The sequence below is a fragment of the Ranitomeya imitator genome, chromosome 4 (genome assembly GCF_032444005.1).
Source record: "Ranitomeya imitator isolate aRanImi1 chromosome 4, aRanImi1.pri, whole genome shotgun sequence".
Lineage (NCBI taxonomy): Eukaryota > Metazoa > Chordata > Amphibia > Anura > Dendrobatidae > Ranitomeya > Ranitomeya imitator.
Genome location: NC_091285.1, coordinates 609,326,045 through 609,340,700, shown reverse-complemented (window position 1 = coordinate 609,340,700; position 14,656 = coordinate 609,326,045).

Sequence of the window (14,656 nt, the reverse complement as noted above, 5' to 3'; positions counted from 1 at the left end):
AGTCATGGACTCAGGTAAATCAAGCAATAGTGGTGCCCGTTTTGACTTTTCCCCAGTTGGAACTACCAGAAGGAGATGTGACTCAAAACCGCCCTGAAACTGAAGAGACTCTACACCAGCGGGCTCAAGCAGCAGACATCACACCAGCAGTGGAAACAGAGAATCCACCCCCTGCTATCTGTGAGTCTGTCATGCCCACAGTGAGCAACAGTACTCTTAGGAGATCAAGTACACCTGTGCTAGCTGGAATCCCCAGTAGCATAGTGTGAGATACCACTTACTGCATGTGTTGGGGGACACTCGCTTAACAACGGGACTCAGTCACACAGGCACGTTTTTCCCACAAAATCAGTCCATGTGGTTTATTATGGCATCATAAACCGGGTCATGCACAGTCTGTTACACTTTATGGAAAACAGTAGGCACCAACAGATGACATTAAGTTGCGACTTTAACCCCTTTCTGACCTTGGACGGGATAGTACGTCCAAGTTCAGAAGCCCCGCTTTGATGCAGGGCTCCGCGGTGAGCCCGCATCAAAGCCGGGACATGTCAGCTGTCAGGTTTGAACAGCTGACATGTGCCCGTAATAGGCGCGGGCAGAATCGCGATCTGCCCGCACCTATTAACTAGTTAAATGCCGCTGTCAAACGCAGACAGCAGCATTTAACTACCGCTTCCGGCCGGGCGGCCGGAAATGACGTCATCGCCGACCCCTGTCACATGATCGGGGGTCGGCGATGCGTCAGGATGGTAACCATAGAGGTCCAAGAGACCTCTATGGTTACTGATCACCGGTGGCTGTGAGCGCCACCCTGTGGTCGGCGCTCACAGCACACCTCCATTTCTGCTACATAGCAGCGATCAGCAGATCGCTGCTATGTAGCAGAGGCGATCGAGTTGTGCCTGCTTCTAGCCTCCCATGGAGGCTATTGAAACATGGCAAAAGTAAAAAAAAAGTAAAAAAAAATGTGAAAAAATAAAAAAAAATATAAAAGTTTAAATCACCCCCTTTCGCCCCAATCAAAACAAATCAATTTAAAAAAAAAAATCAAATCTACACATATTTGGTATCGCCGCGCTCAGTATCGCCCGATCTATCAATTAAAAAAAAGCATTAACCTGATCGCTAAACGGCGTAGCGAGAAAAAAATTCAAAACGCCAGAATTACGTTTTTTAGGTCGCCGCGACATTGCATTAAAATGCAATAACGGGCGATCAAAAGAACGTATCTGCACCAAAATGCTATCATTAAAAACGTCATCTCAGCACGCAAAAAATAAGCCCTCAACCGACTCCAGATCATGAAAAATGGAGACGCTACGAGTATCGGAAAATGGCACAATTTTTTTTTTTTTTTTTTAGCAAAGTTTGGAATTTTTTTCACCACTTAGATAAAAAATAACCTAGTCATGCTAGGTGTCTATGAACTCGTGCTGACCTGGACAATCATAATGGCAGGTGAGTTTTAGCATTTAGTTAACCTAGCAAAAAAGCCAAACAAAAAACAATTGTGGGATTGCACTTTTTTTTGCAATTTCACCGCACTTGGAATTTTTTTCCCATTTTCTAGTACACGACATGCTAAAACCAATGATGTCGTTCAAAAGTACAACTCGTCCCGCAAAAAATAAGCCCTCACATGGCCAAATTGACGGAAAAATAAAAAAGTTATGGCTCTGGGAAGGAGGGGAGTGAAAAACGAACATGGAAAAACGAAAAATCCCAAGGTCATGAAGGGGTTAACTTAGATACGTCTTATACGGCTTTTACTTACAGCTCAGACCCTACACCCACCAGCCCTCCTTGACTAGTTACCGGGGGTGTCCGTATGCCATATCAATGTCTTTAGTCATATAGCACACACGACATTGGCTCGCAGTCTCTAAACACGCTGGACCTCACTTCATTCCGTTACCGTGGGGGACCACACAGTTCATTACTGACCCCCTGTCAGTGCACACAGTTCCTTCCAGGAGCTCCTGCTTCACATGCTAACTCCTGTCAGTCCTCTCTCCTCCAGGGAAACTGCCGAACCGGGATCACCAACTTGCCTGGCAGGAACACATCAGTTAGTCCAGATCCTCAGATGAGTTGTAGCTCCCCCAATGCAGTGCCATCAAAGATTCTGCATACACCCCTTCCCATGTGCTCTTCAGGAAGTCCTACTCCCAAGACTTCCAACACAGGTTGTGCTATTCAGGAAGTCCTACTCCCAGGACTTCCAACACAGGCCACTGCATGTGCTGTTCAGGACGTCCATCCCCACCTGGGACCGTACAACACACAAGTCTCTCAGTGCGCTTTATCAGGGATCCAATCCTACTCCCAGGATCTCCCAACACACCAGTCTTCCAGATCCATGGCCTCTCAGTGCACTGTTCAGGGATCCGGTCCACACACAGGACCTCCCAACACACAAGCCATCCAGAATCTACACACTCTACATTACAGAGAGCACATAGACCATTACAGACTCCATTACAGAGACTACCCACTATTAGGGTTGAGCGACCTTGACCTTTTTGGAGTCGAGCCGTGTTTCGCGAAACCCGACTATCTTAGAAGTCGAGTCGAGTGGAATCGGCCGATTATCGCGAAAAGTCGGGTATCGTCCAAAACACAAAACCCAGTGCAAGTCAATGGGGGAGCATAGTCGGCAGTGAGTGGAGGCCAGGAAAACATCTACACTGCCCATTTTAATGGCAAAAACATCCATTCTTGTTACTGAAGCTTGTCAATCGTAATTTAGCTTATAATAATTGGAAGGCATTTGAAATTGGGGGTCATTTGGCTAAAGTTGTGGGGGGTAGGGCTGGTTCAAGTAATTAGTGGGCCCAGGAAATCTGGAACACGTCACGGCAGTGGAGCAGGGAGAGGTAAGTATTTAAACTTTGCAAGTGCTGTGATTCTGAGCAAGCAGGGGGGGCCCACTAGTTGGCATTGGCACTGGCACAGGGCCCCTCAAAGTACAGCGGTTTGTTTGCACGGCGGGGGCGCCTCCCATCGGCAGCAACACTTTTGCGTACTATGAGAGGCCCTGTGCCAGTGATGTCGCCAACTAGTATTCCTCCCCCCACCTGATGAAGGAACCTGCACTTTCATCTGCACCTTCCTCTTTGTCCCCGTGTAAGGTGGTATGGCATGCGGGAAGAGGAACCTGACTTTCAGCAGGGTCACAATCTTGCTGTGTAGCGTGCACGGGGAATTTTGCATTATGGGTCAATGTACCAGCAGACTCATCTATCACTGGCTGGGCAATGGGCAGGATGAGGAGGAAACACAGATATAGGCCCAAAGAATAAAGTGGGCTAAATGCAGTTCAAAATTGGTAACACAGGACTAACCAGGGGGCATTGCAGTGGAGGACAACTGGAATGAGAGGCTGACACAGAGAGTAGGCCCAAATCAGAAAGTAGTCGAAATGCAGTTCAAAATTGGCAACCGTAGTAAACAGGCGGCACAGCTTTGTTCAGTGGAGGAGAACAGCAAGGAGTGGCAGACACCGATAGTAGGCCCCAACCCAACTAGTAGGCCAAATGCAGTCTAACATTAACAACTACTTAACGAGAGCCTGAAAATGGAATTTCAGGACAGGAAACCAGGAGAACAGCAAGGAGCGGCAGACACTGTTAGTAGGCCCCAAACCAACTAGTACGCCAAATGCAGTTGTTCCATTTAACCACTATTTAACAAGAGCCTGAAGATAGAAGCTCAGGAAAGGCAACCTGGAGAACACCTTGGAGTGGAACACACCGTCTCTCTACACCCCATACCCATTTTGTAGGCCTAATGCAGCGTAGTTTCCAACAACTACTAAACGAGAGCATGAAGATCGAAGCAATGGAGAGGAAACCTGCGGAACACCTTGGAGTGGAACACACCATCTCTCTACACCCCATACCCATTTTGTAGGCCTAATGCAGTGTAGTTCCCAACAACTACTAAACGAGAGTCGGAAGACCGAAGCAATGTGGACGAAACCTGGGGAACACCTTGGAGTGTAACACACCATCTCTCTACACCCCATACCCAATTTGTAGGCCTAATGCAGCGTAGTTTCCAACAACTACTAAACGAGAGCATGAAGATCGAAGCAATGGCGAGGAAACCTGGGGAACACCTTGGAGTGTAACACACCATCTCTCTACACCCCATACCCAATTTGTAGGCCTAATGCAGCGTAGTTTCCAACAACTACTAAACGAGAGCATGAAGATCGAAGCAATGGAGAGGAAACCTGGGGAACACCTTGGAGTGGAACACACCATCTCTCTACACCCCATACCCAATTTGTAGGCCTAATGCAGCGTAGTTTCCAACAACTACTAAACGAGAGCATGAAGATCGAAGCAATGGAGAGGAAACCTGGGGAACACCTTGGAGTGGAACACACCATCTCTCTACACCCCATACCCATTTTGTAGGCCTAATGCAGTGTAGTTTCCAACAACTACTAAACGAGAGCATTAAGATCGAAGCAATGGCGAGGTAACCTGGGAAACACCTTGGAGTGGAACACACCATCTCTCTACACCCCATACCCAATTTGTAGGCCTAATGCAGCGTAGTTTCCAACAACTACTAAACGAGAGCATGAAGATCGAAGCAATGGAGAGGAAACCTGGGGAACACCTTGGAGTGGAACACACCATCTCTCTACACCCCATACCCAATTTGTAGGCCTAATGCAGTGTAGTTTTCTACAACTACTAAACGAGAGTCGGAAGACCGAAGCAATGTGGACGAAACCTGGGGCACACCTTGGGGCGGCAGACACCGTTAGTAGGCCCTACCAAAATTGTACCCCCAATGCAGTTTTAAAATTCCTAGAGGCTGAAAACAAGACTATTGACGCTCAGCTTTTTTCAAAGGAACACAGCTGAATTGAGTGGCGCAGACAGACACAGGTAGTAGGCCTTAAACCAAAAATGTGGCTCACTGCAGCTTAAAAAAGTTACAGGGGTACACAGGCAGCATTGCTCTGGGCAGTGGAGGACAGCTTCAATAGTGGACCGCAGACAGACTTTGTACGCCTACTATTAAAAAAAGGATGCTCTATGCAATTAAAAATAGGTTCCAGGGGTCCACGGGCAGCAGTGGTCTGGTCAGTGGACGAGTATTGGAAGGAGGGACCGCAGACAGGCGTAGTAGGCCTAACATAACAACATTAGGCTGTAGACACTTTAAAATTGGTTCCAGGGGTAAACGGGCAGCAGTGGTGTGGTCAGCGGAGGAAAATTTGAATTAGGGACTGCAGACAGACTTTGTAGGCTGTCCCCTGTGGACCAGGCATCCAACACATTAACCCAGTGCGCCGTAATGGACACGTAACTTTTTGTGGACATGCCTACTGGTCCATGCGTCTCTTGTCAGGTGCACCTTTCTACTGTTTGATTGCCTGAGTGCTATGACAATGCAGACTTTTTCATGCAGCTGGAGGGCTGGGATGGCTTTTCTCGCAAAAGAAATGTCGACTGGGTAGCTTGAACCGTGGTACAGCGTAGTTCATCTGGGCTTTCTAAATATAAAACAAAGAAAAAAAGGAGGCTCCATGCACTTTCAGCTGGGTTCCAGGGGTACACGGCCAGCATTGGTCTGGTCAGTGGAGAACTATTGGAAGGAAGGACCGCAGACAGGCCTCGAAGGCCTAACATAAAAAAAATGGGCTGGCTGTAGGCAATTTTAAATTGGTTCTAGGGGTACACGGGCAGCAGTGGTGTGGTCAGTGGAGGCCTAGTGGAAGGAGGGACCGCAGACAGGCATCGAAGGCCTAACATAATAACAGATGGCTGTAGGCAATTTTAAATTGGTTCCAGGGGAACACGGGCAGCAGTGGCCTGGTCAGTGTAGTAGTAGTAGAAAGAAAGGACCGCAGACAGGCTTCGAAGGCCTAACATAACAAAATTGGGCTGGCTGTAGGCAATTTTAAATTGGTTCCAGGGGAACACGGGCAGCAGTGGTGTGGTCAGTGGAGGCCTAGTGGAAGGAGTGACCGCAGACAGGCATCGAAGACCTAACATAATAACAGATGGCTGTAGGCAATTTTAAATTGGTTCCAGGTGAACACGGCCAGCAGTGGCCTGGTCAGTGTAGTAGTAGTAGAAAGAAAGGACTGCAGACAGGCTTCGAAGGCCTAACATAACAAAATTGGGCTGGCTGTAGGCAATTTTAAATTGGTTCCAGGGGAACACGGGCAGCAGTGGTGTGGTCAGTGGAGGCCTAGTGGAAGGAGTGACCGCAGACAGGCATCGAAGGCCTAACATAATAACAGATGGCTGTAGGCAATTTTAAATTGGTTCCAGGGGAACACGGGCAGCAGTGGCCTGGTCAGTGTAGTAGTAGTTGAAAGAACGGACCGCAGACAGGCTTCGAAGGCCTAACATAAAAAAATTGGGCTGGCTGTAGGCAATTTTAAATTGGTTCCAGGGGTACACGGGCAGCAGTGGTGTGGTCAGTGGAGGCCTAGTGGAAGGAGTGACCGCAGACAGGCATCGAAGGCCTAACATAATAACAGATGGCTGTAGGCAATTTTAAATTGGTTCCAGGGGAACACGGGCAGCAGTGGCCTGGTCAGTGTAGTAGTAGTAGAAAGAAAGGACCGCAGACAGGCTTCGAAGGCCTAACATAACAAAATTGGGCTGGCTGTAGGCAATTTTAAATTGGTTCCAGGGGAACACGGGCAGCAGTGGTGTGGTCAGTGGAGGCCTAGTGGAAGGAGTGACCGCAGACAGGCATCGAAGGCCTAACATAATAACAGATGGCTGTAGGCAATTTTAAATTGGTTCCAGGTGAACACGGCCAGCAGTGGCCTGGTCAGCGGAGGATGATTGTAATGAGTGTCTGCCAGTTAGTAGTCCAAAACAATACATAAATGTGAATGTCTCACATTAAAATCCAGCGAAAACACTAAAGGGTGCAATCTTTAGGTACAGGGGTGGGATCCTCTGTGTTGTTTGTGACCTACTAATTTGGCGCAAAGTTTTTACTTTGGTAAATAGAGGACACTGCCCCTGACTATGTTAAGTACCATTATACATGTCAACACAATGGTATTGTCAGTGGCAGGAATGGAAGGATGTCAGTGCATAGTCTAAACATTGGTGGAAGTGTGAGAGATAATTGTGGAAGTGGCAGAGCAATGTTTGACCTGGGGGTGGGTGAACTCTCTTGTGGACGGCGGTACAGGCCCAGGGCCCCTCATGTTACAACAGTGTGTCTGACGTTGCGTGCACACCACCACCGCCAGAGACACTTTATTGTACTATGAGGGACCCAGTGGCAGTGCCGTCGACCAAAAGCGGGCATACCCACCTCTTCAGACAAACAGCACTCTCACAGGTGCTTGCGCCAAGTCGCGATACCACTGCCCTGTGTGGGGAGTTTGGCCATTTAGGGAGGTGTTAACATGTCGTATGCTGGACAATCAGCTGCTGCAAATTAAGACATTTGAAAAGTCATTCACAGTAGTCCACAGGCAAGAGCTTTTCATAGGAAAGCTAGGTGTCGCCCGGGCAAGGTGGGGCAAAAGAATTCGAAATCCAGTTGTGGTTCATTTTAATGAATGTTAGATCATCAACATTTTGTGTAGCCAGACGAGTCCTTTTTTCGGTTAATATTGAACCTGCAGCACTGAATACTCTTTCTGATAGGACACTAGCTGCCGGGCAAGCAAGCTCCTGCAATGCATATTCTGCCAATTCTGGCCAGGTGTCTAATTTTGATGCCCAGTAGTGTTGAGCATTCCGATACCGCAAGTATCGGGTATCGGCCGATATTTGCGGTATCGGAATTCCGATACTGAATTCCGATACTTCCCGCGTATCGGATACCGGAATCGGAAGTTCCCAGAATTCAAATTGAACGCAGCAGCCAATGAGGAATGAATGAAAGTGTGGGCACATCCTGTTTAGCATGGTGGGCATGTAAGTACTGGCAAGGCTGGGATTGGCTGCTGAAATGATGTCACTCTGCACTATAAAAAAGCGCTGCCGCCATTTTGCGCTCACTCTGCTGTGATTTCAGTTAGGGACAGGACGCTGTGTTCTAACTGAGGGCCAGTCGAGCTAGCTAATTGCTTTATTTTCCTTTCCAAAGGCTAATTTAGCAAAACGCTGTGTGTTCTTCACTGTTCACCTTGCTCTTGCCTTGCAGCGCTGTTTTAACAGCGTTCTGCAAGGTCTCTGTGTGTGTGTGTGTGTGTGTGTGCAGCTCACTCTGTAGTCTGTGTGCAGCCATATACCCGGTTGTATTCAGCTCAGGGGGGGTTCACACTGCCTCACACAGTTGTCCTTTTTTGCTCTTAGTGCAGCCTGCTGCACATTTTTTCTCAAATTTCCTATTAGTGTTTTTCCACCAGTCTCCAGCTCTATTGTGGAAAAACACTACATAGGATAACCTAGAGGGGGGTTTTTGGGCCTTGCAGCGCCGTTTACGGCTGTCTGCACGGTCTCCGTGTGAGCCCAGCTCGCCCTGTAGTCTGTGTGCAGCCATAGCCGGTTGGATTCAGCTCAGGGTTCGTTACTGGCTCATACCTTGAGAAAAATTTTCCTTTTTTTCAAATAGTGCAGCCTGTTTAAAATTTGAAAAAAAAAATTCCTATTAGTGTCTTTCCACTCGTATCCAGCTAAATAGTGGAAAAACACTATATAGGATAACCTAGAGGAGGGTTTTTTGGCCTTGCAGCGCCGTTTACGGCTGTCTGCACGGTCTCCGTGTGAGCCCAGCTCGCCCTGTAGTCTGTGTGCAGCCATAGCCGGTTGGATTCAGCTCAGGGTTCGTTACTGGCTCATACCTTGAGAAAAATTTTCCTTTTTTTCAAATAGTGCAGCCTGTTTAAAATTTGAAAAAAAAAAAAATTCCTATTAGTGTCTTTCCACCAGTCTCCAGCTCAATTGTGGAAAAACACTACATAGGATAACCTAGAGGTTTTTTTGGGGGCCTTGCAGCGCCGTTTACGGCTGTCTGCACGGTCTCTGTGTGAGCGCAGCTCGCCCTGTAGTCTGTGTGCAGCCATAGCCGGTTGGATTCAGCTCAGGGTGCGTTACTGCCTCATACCTTGAAAAACAATTTCCTTTTTTTCAAATAGTGCAGCCAGTTTAAAATTTGAAAAAAAAAATTCCTATTAGTGTCTTTCCACTTGTATCCAGCTAAATAGTGGAAAAACACTATATAGGATAACCTAGAGGAGGGTTTCTTGGCCTTGCAGCGCCGTTTACGGCTGTCTGCACGGTCTCCGTGTGATTTAAACTAGCTCTGTAGCCCGATCTGCACCAAAAAAAAGGTTAAGTTCACCAAACACAACTTACACTTGTGTAGGCCACATTTGAAAAATAATAAAGTTTAGTCCACAATTTACAACATTAGTGTTTCTTACACCTGTTAGGAGGAGCATTACAGGAATAAGCACACTAAGGCCTTAGTACTTTTCTGCTTATCTTTATCTGTCAACCAAGATGAAGAGGGCAGGGAGTAAGGCACGTGGGCGTGGGCGCGGAGCAGGGAGAGGAGCAGGGAGAGGACGTGGTGATTCTGTGCCTGCTGCGGGCGCCGGTGACTCGTCGTCACTCAGTTTCAGCAGGGAACAGTCCTTCATGCGCAGCTTTGTCGGAGAGCGCCGTGCACCGCTGCTGCGTGAAGACCAAATTGAAGCCGTTGTCGGGTGGATGGCAGCTAACGCCTCGGCATCGACTTCAGTTAGTGCCACATCCTCTCAGGCACAGAGCACTGGAGAGCAGCCATCTGTCTCTTCACCACCTGCCAAATTGGCCAGGCAGTCAGAGAGCCCAGGACAGGAGCCGTCTCTACTTCTGTTCTCTGAATCTCTTGGCTTGGAAACAGGGGGCCAGCCAAGCAGCATTGGAGAAATGGAAGAAGAGGCAGTGTGCAGTGATGCCCAACACCTTTTTCTCTCTGACTCTGAAGAGGCAGGTGGGCCAGTGCCTCCGGTGACCACAGCGCAGTACGCATCTGATGATGAAACTCAGGTGCCGCTTTCTCGTGCGTACTGTGCTGCTGAGACTACCCAGGAGGAGCAGTTGGTGGCAGAGGGTAGTGGAGATGATGAGGTCCTTGACCCATCGTGGCGTGAGGAACAGGAAGGTGGTGGGAGCAGCTCAGAGGAAGAGCTTCCTCTTACGGGCCAAAGAGGGAGAGGGAGGGGGAAGACTGCGGAGCCTGTAGCCTCCACTTTGGCACCCGTTAGGAGCCTGTCTCTTTCCAAAGCCAAAAAGGGCGCTCCCAAGACTTGCAGTGCCTGGTCCTTTTTTGACACAGTTGCAGATGACATTTGTTTTGTCAAATGCAAGCTGTGTCATCATAAAGTAAAAAGAGGGAAAAATGTCAGCAACCTCAATACCACAAATATGTGGAAACATGTGCGGACCAGGCACGCGGTGGAGTTACAGAAACACACTGAAGATGTAGGCCAACCAACAGCGGCAGCTACCACCTCTTCAGCTCGTGTTGCCTCTTCCTCCAGCTCACGCACAGCTGGTTTGGCTTCCTCCCAGAGACCTTGTGTAATTCCACCCACAGCACCACCTTCCCAGTCATCCTCACACTCCCAGTCTACTCTACAGCCATCGGTAGTACAGGCATGGGAGAAAAGGCGGGCATTCTCGGCCAACCACCCCCGAGCACAGGCTCTGAATGCAGGCATTGCCAAACTGTTGTCCCTGGAAATGCTCTCGTTCAGGCTGGTGGAGACTGACAGCTTCCGTGACTTGATGGCATTGGCAGTCCCACAGTACAAGGTGCCCAGCCGCTTTTACTTCAGCAGGCAGGCTGTCCCTGCCCTGCACAGGCATGTTGAGGCAAACATAAAACATGCGCTACTGAACGCCGTCAGTAGCAAGGTCCACCTCACCACCGATGCGTGGACCAGTCAGCATGGACAGGGGCGATATGTTTCCCTCACTGCCCATTGGGTTAATGTTGTTGAGCCAGGTACAGATCGTGCGAGTGGCGCAGGACGTGTCCTGCCCACTCCAAGGATTGCAGGAATCCAGTCTGTACGCATCGACTCCTCCTCTTACACCAGTTCCTCTGATTCCTCTCTGCAGGATCCGTCACAGTCCACCCCCACATGGACCCGTGAACGTTTACCTATGACCGACATGAGCACAGCCGTGGCCAAACGTCAGCAGGCCGTCTTGAAACTAGTTTCATTGGGGCATCGAAGCCACACAGCGCAGGAGCTCTGGAATGCCATAAAGCAGGAGAGCGATGTGTGGTTACTGCCAGCGAATCTCCAGCCAGGCATGGTAGTGTGTGACAATGGCCGAAATCTGGTGGCAGCTTTGGCCCTTGGCAACCTCACTCACATCCCATGTCTGGCACATGTGCTCAATTTGGTTGTGCAGAGTTTTCTGAGGGACTATCCGGATCTTGATGCCCTGCTGCACAAGGTCCGCCTAGAGTGTGCTCACTTGCGGCGTTCCAGCTTGGCCAGATCCCGCATTGCTGCTCTGCAGCGCCGATTCCGCCTTCCGGAACACCGCATCATATGTGACCTACCTACCCGGTGGAATTCCACGTTACATATGTTGGAGCGGTTGTGTGAGCAGCAGCAAGCAGTTATGGAGTACCAGCTGCATCAGGCGCAAAGAAGTCGCAGTCAGCGCCGATCAGACTTCACAACCACAGAGTGGGCCACTATGAAGGACGTCTGCCAGGTTTTGCGTCCTTTTGATTATTCCACGCGGATGGCAAGTGCAGATGATGCACTAGTCAGCATGACTGTCCCCCTTATCTGCCTGCTTCAGCAAACTTTGCAAGGGTTAAGGGATGATGTGGTGGAAGAGGTGGAGGATGAGGAGTCACCTTTTCCATCAGCTTCTGGAGAGTCAGCGCCACGTGGTTCCTCACAAAGGGGTACGCAGGGGCCAATTTGTGAGGAGGATGAGGAGGAGTCAATGGAGGAGGAAGAGCTCCGTCCAGAGGAGGGAGCGACACAATTGTCCAGTGGTCAGTGTGTACAGCGAGGGTGGGGTGATGACGAGCGGGCAGAGATCATGTCTCAAGCAGGGGACAGCGTTTCTGGGCCGGTTGGCACTCTGCAGCACATGGTGGATTTCATGCTGCAGTGCCTGAGAAACGACCGCCGCATCGACCACATTCTCAACATGCCTGATTATTGGGTGTTCACCCTCCTCGATCCTCGCTACCGGGACAACGTCCAAAACCTCATCCCTGCGTTGACCCGGGAGCGTAAATTGCGGGAGTACCACGACACACTGGTGAATTCCATCATCTTCTCCTGTCCAACTGAGAGGAGTGCTGCTAGTGCTTTACAAAGCAGCTCAGTGCGTCGAGGCAGTGGGGGAGGCTCTGCCCAAAGAGGGAGCAGAAGCAGTGCCTCTGCCCAAGGCAAGCCCAGTATGGCACAACTCTGGCACACTTTTGTGTGCCCGCCCCAAATGTCTACACCATCACCGGCGGCTCCAGTCAGCAGGAGGCAACGGTTCCGTCAGATGGTGACAGACTACATGGCTTGCCCTCTTACTGTACTCCCAGACGGCTCTTCCCCGTTCAAGTTTTGGGTCTCTAAGCTGGATACATGGCCAGAGCTAAGCCAGTATGCATTGGAGGTGCTGGCTTGCCCTGCGGCTAGTGTCTTATCGGAACGTGTCTTTAGTGCCGCAGGTGGTGTACTAACAGACCGTCGCATGCGACTATCCTCCGATAACGTTGACCGGCTTACTTTCCTGAAAATGAACCAGGCCTGGATCTCGCAGGAATTTGCCACTCCTCTGCCTGATTAAGTAATTGGGTGTCATCCAGGTCTCCTGCTGTGTTCATCTTTCTACCACCTGAACTGCTATTCCTGGGCTCCAACACCGCCAGTTGCGGCTCAGAAGTGCAGGCTGCACAGTAAAAACATACGACCCAGTGTTATTGGGTTTCAGTAACGTCAGCTGATCCCCAGCTGTGTAGCCGGCAATGTGTCCTGCGACCGCCACGCTGGCACAACAACCTAAATGTAAGGGAACCTGTCCCCCCCCCCCCCCCGTCGTTTGTTACTGAAAGAGCCATCTTGTGCAGCAGTAATGCTGCACAAGGAAAAGGTAGCTCTTTTTTTTTAGCTCTTTGCACACGCAGAACTTAACACTTATAAAATGTGTTCACTGATACCGTTATACCGTCCCGGAGCTGGGACTTTCCTTCGTAATGTGACGCAGCACAGCCGTCATTCCTACCCCCTTGGTGCCATGCGCTGCCTCCTCAGCGTTGTTTTAAGCTGTCACGGAGCCTGCGCTGTTCTGTTATCCCTTGGGCATGCCCTATTTGCGCTGCCTGTCTTCTGACATAATTTGGTGTCAGGCTGGCTGCGCCTGTGCGGCCGCGGTGCCCGAGATCCCGCCTCGCAGTGTCTTCTGATTGAGTCACACTGCGGGCCTGGGATCCATGGGCATGCGCAGTGCATATCTTCCCCTCGGGCTCTCGCTCATTTCCCTCCGCCTTCTTTAGACTGTGCGCCGTCAGCTGATCCCTAGCATGCCACGGCCGTGACACCGCACAGTCTGAAGAAGAGGGAAGGAGGGGAGTGAGAGTCGAGGTTATGCACTGTGCATGCCCATGGTTCCAAGGCCCGCAGTGGGATTACGTTAGATGAGACTGCGAGGTGGGATCTGGAGCAGCGTGGACGCACAGGCACTGACAGCCTGACACCAAATTATGTCAGAAGACAGGCAGCGCTAATTGGGCATGGCCAAGGGCTAACAGAACAGCGCAGGCTCCGTGGCAGCTTAAAACAACGCTGAGGAGGCAGCGCACGGCATCAAGGGGATAGGAATGACAGCTGTGCTGTGTCCCATTACGAAGGAAATTCGCACCTCCGGAACGGTTTAACGGTATAAAGGGACACATTTTTAGTGTTTACTTCGGTGTTTGCAAGGAGCATAATTAAAAGAGCAACCTTTTCCTTTTGCATCCTTAGTGCTGCACAACATGGCTCTTTCAGCTACAAACGTCTTGGGGGGGGGGGGTTAAAGGTTTCCTTTCAACTTGCTCCAATCAGGCTTCGGCCTACACTCTGTTCCTCTGCTCCTCCTGCTGTCCCTGGGCTCTAACACCGCCAGTTGGTGCCTGGAAGTGCTGTGTGCACAGTCAACAGTCGCTCCTCTGTTATTGGGGTTCAGTAACGTCAGCTGATCCCCAGCTGTGTGTGCGGCAATACCTCCAATCTGCTCCTCCTGCTGTCCCTGGGCTCTAACACCACCAGTTGGTGCCTGGAAGTGCTGTGTGCACAGTCAACAGTCGCTCCTCTGTTATTGGGGTTCAGTAACGTCAGCTGATCCCCAGCTGTGTGTGCGGCAATACCTCCAATCTGCTCCTCCTGCTGTCCCTGGGCTCTAACACCGCCAGTTGGTGCCTGGAAGTGCTGTGTGCACAGTCAACAGTCGCTCCTCTGTTATTGGGGTTCAGTAACGTCAGCTGATCCCCAGCTGTGTATCCGGCAACGTGTCATGCGACCGCCACGCTGGCACAACTAAAATGTAAGGGGACCTGTCCCCCCCCCCCCCCTAGGCGTTTGTTACTGAAAGAGCCACCATGTGCAGCACTAATACTGCACAAGGGAAAGGTCGCTCTTGAAATTATGCTCCTTGCAAACGCTGAACTACACACTCATGTAATGTGTCCCCTCACACCGTCC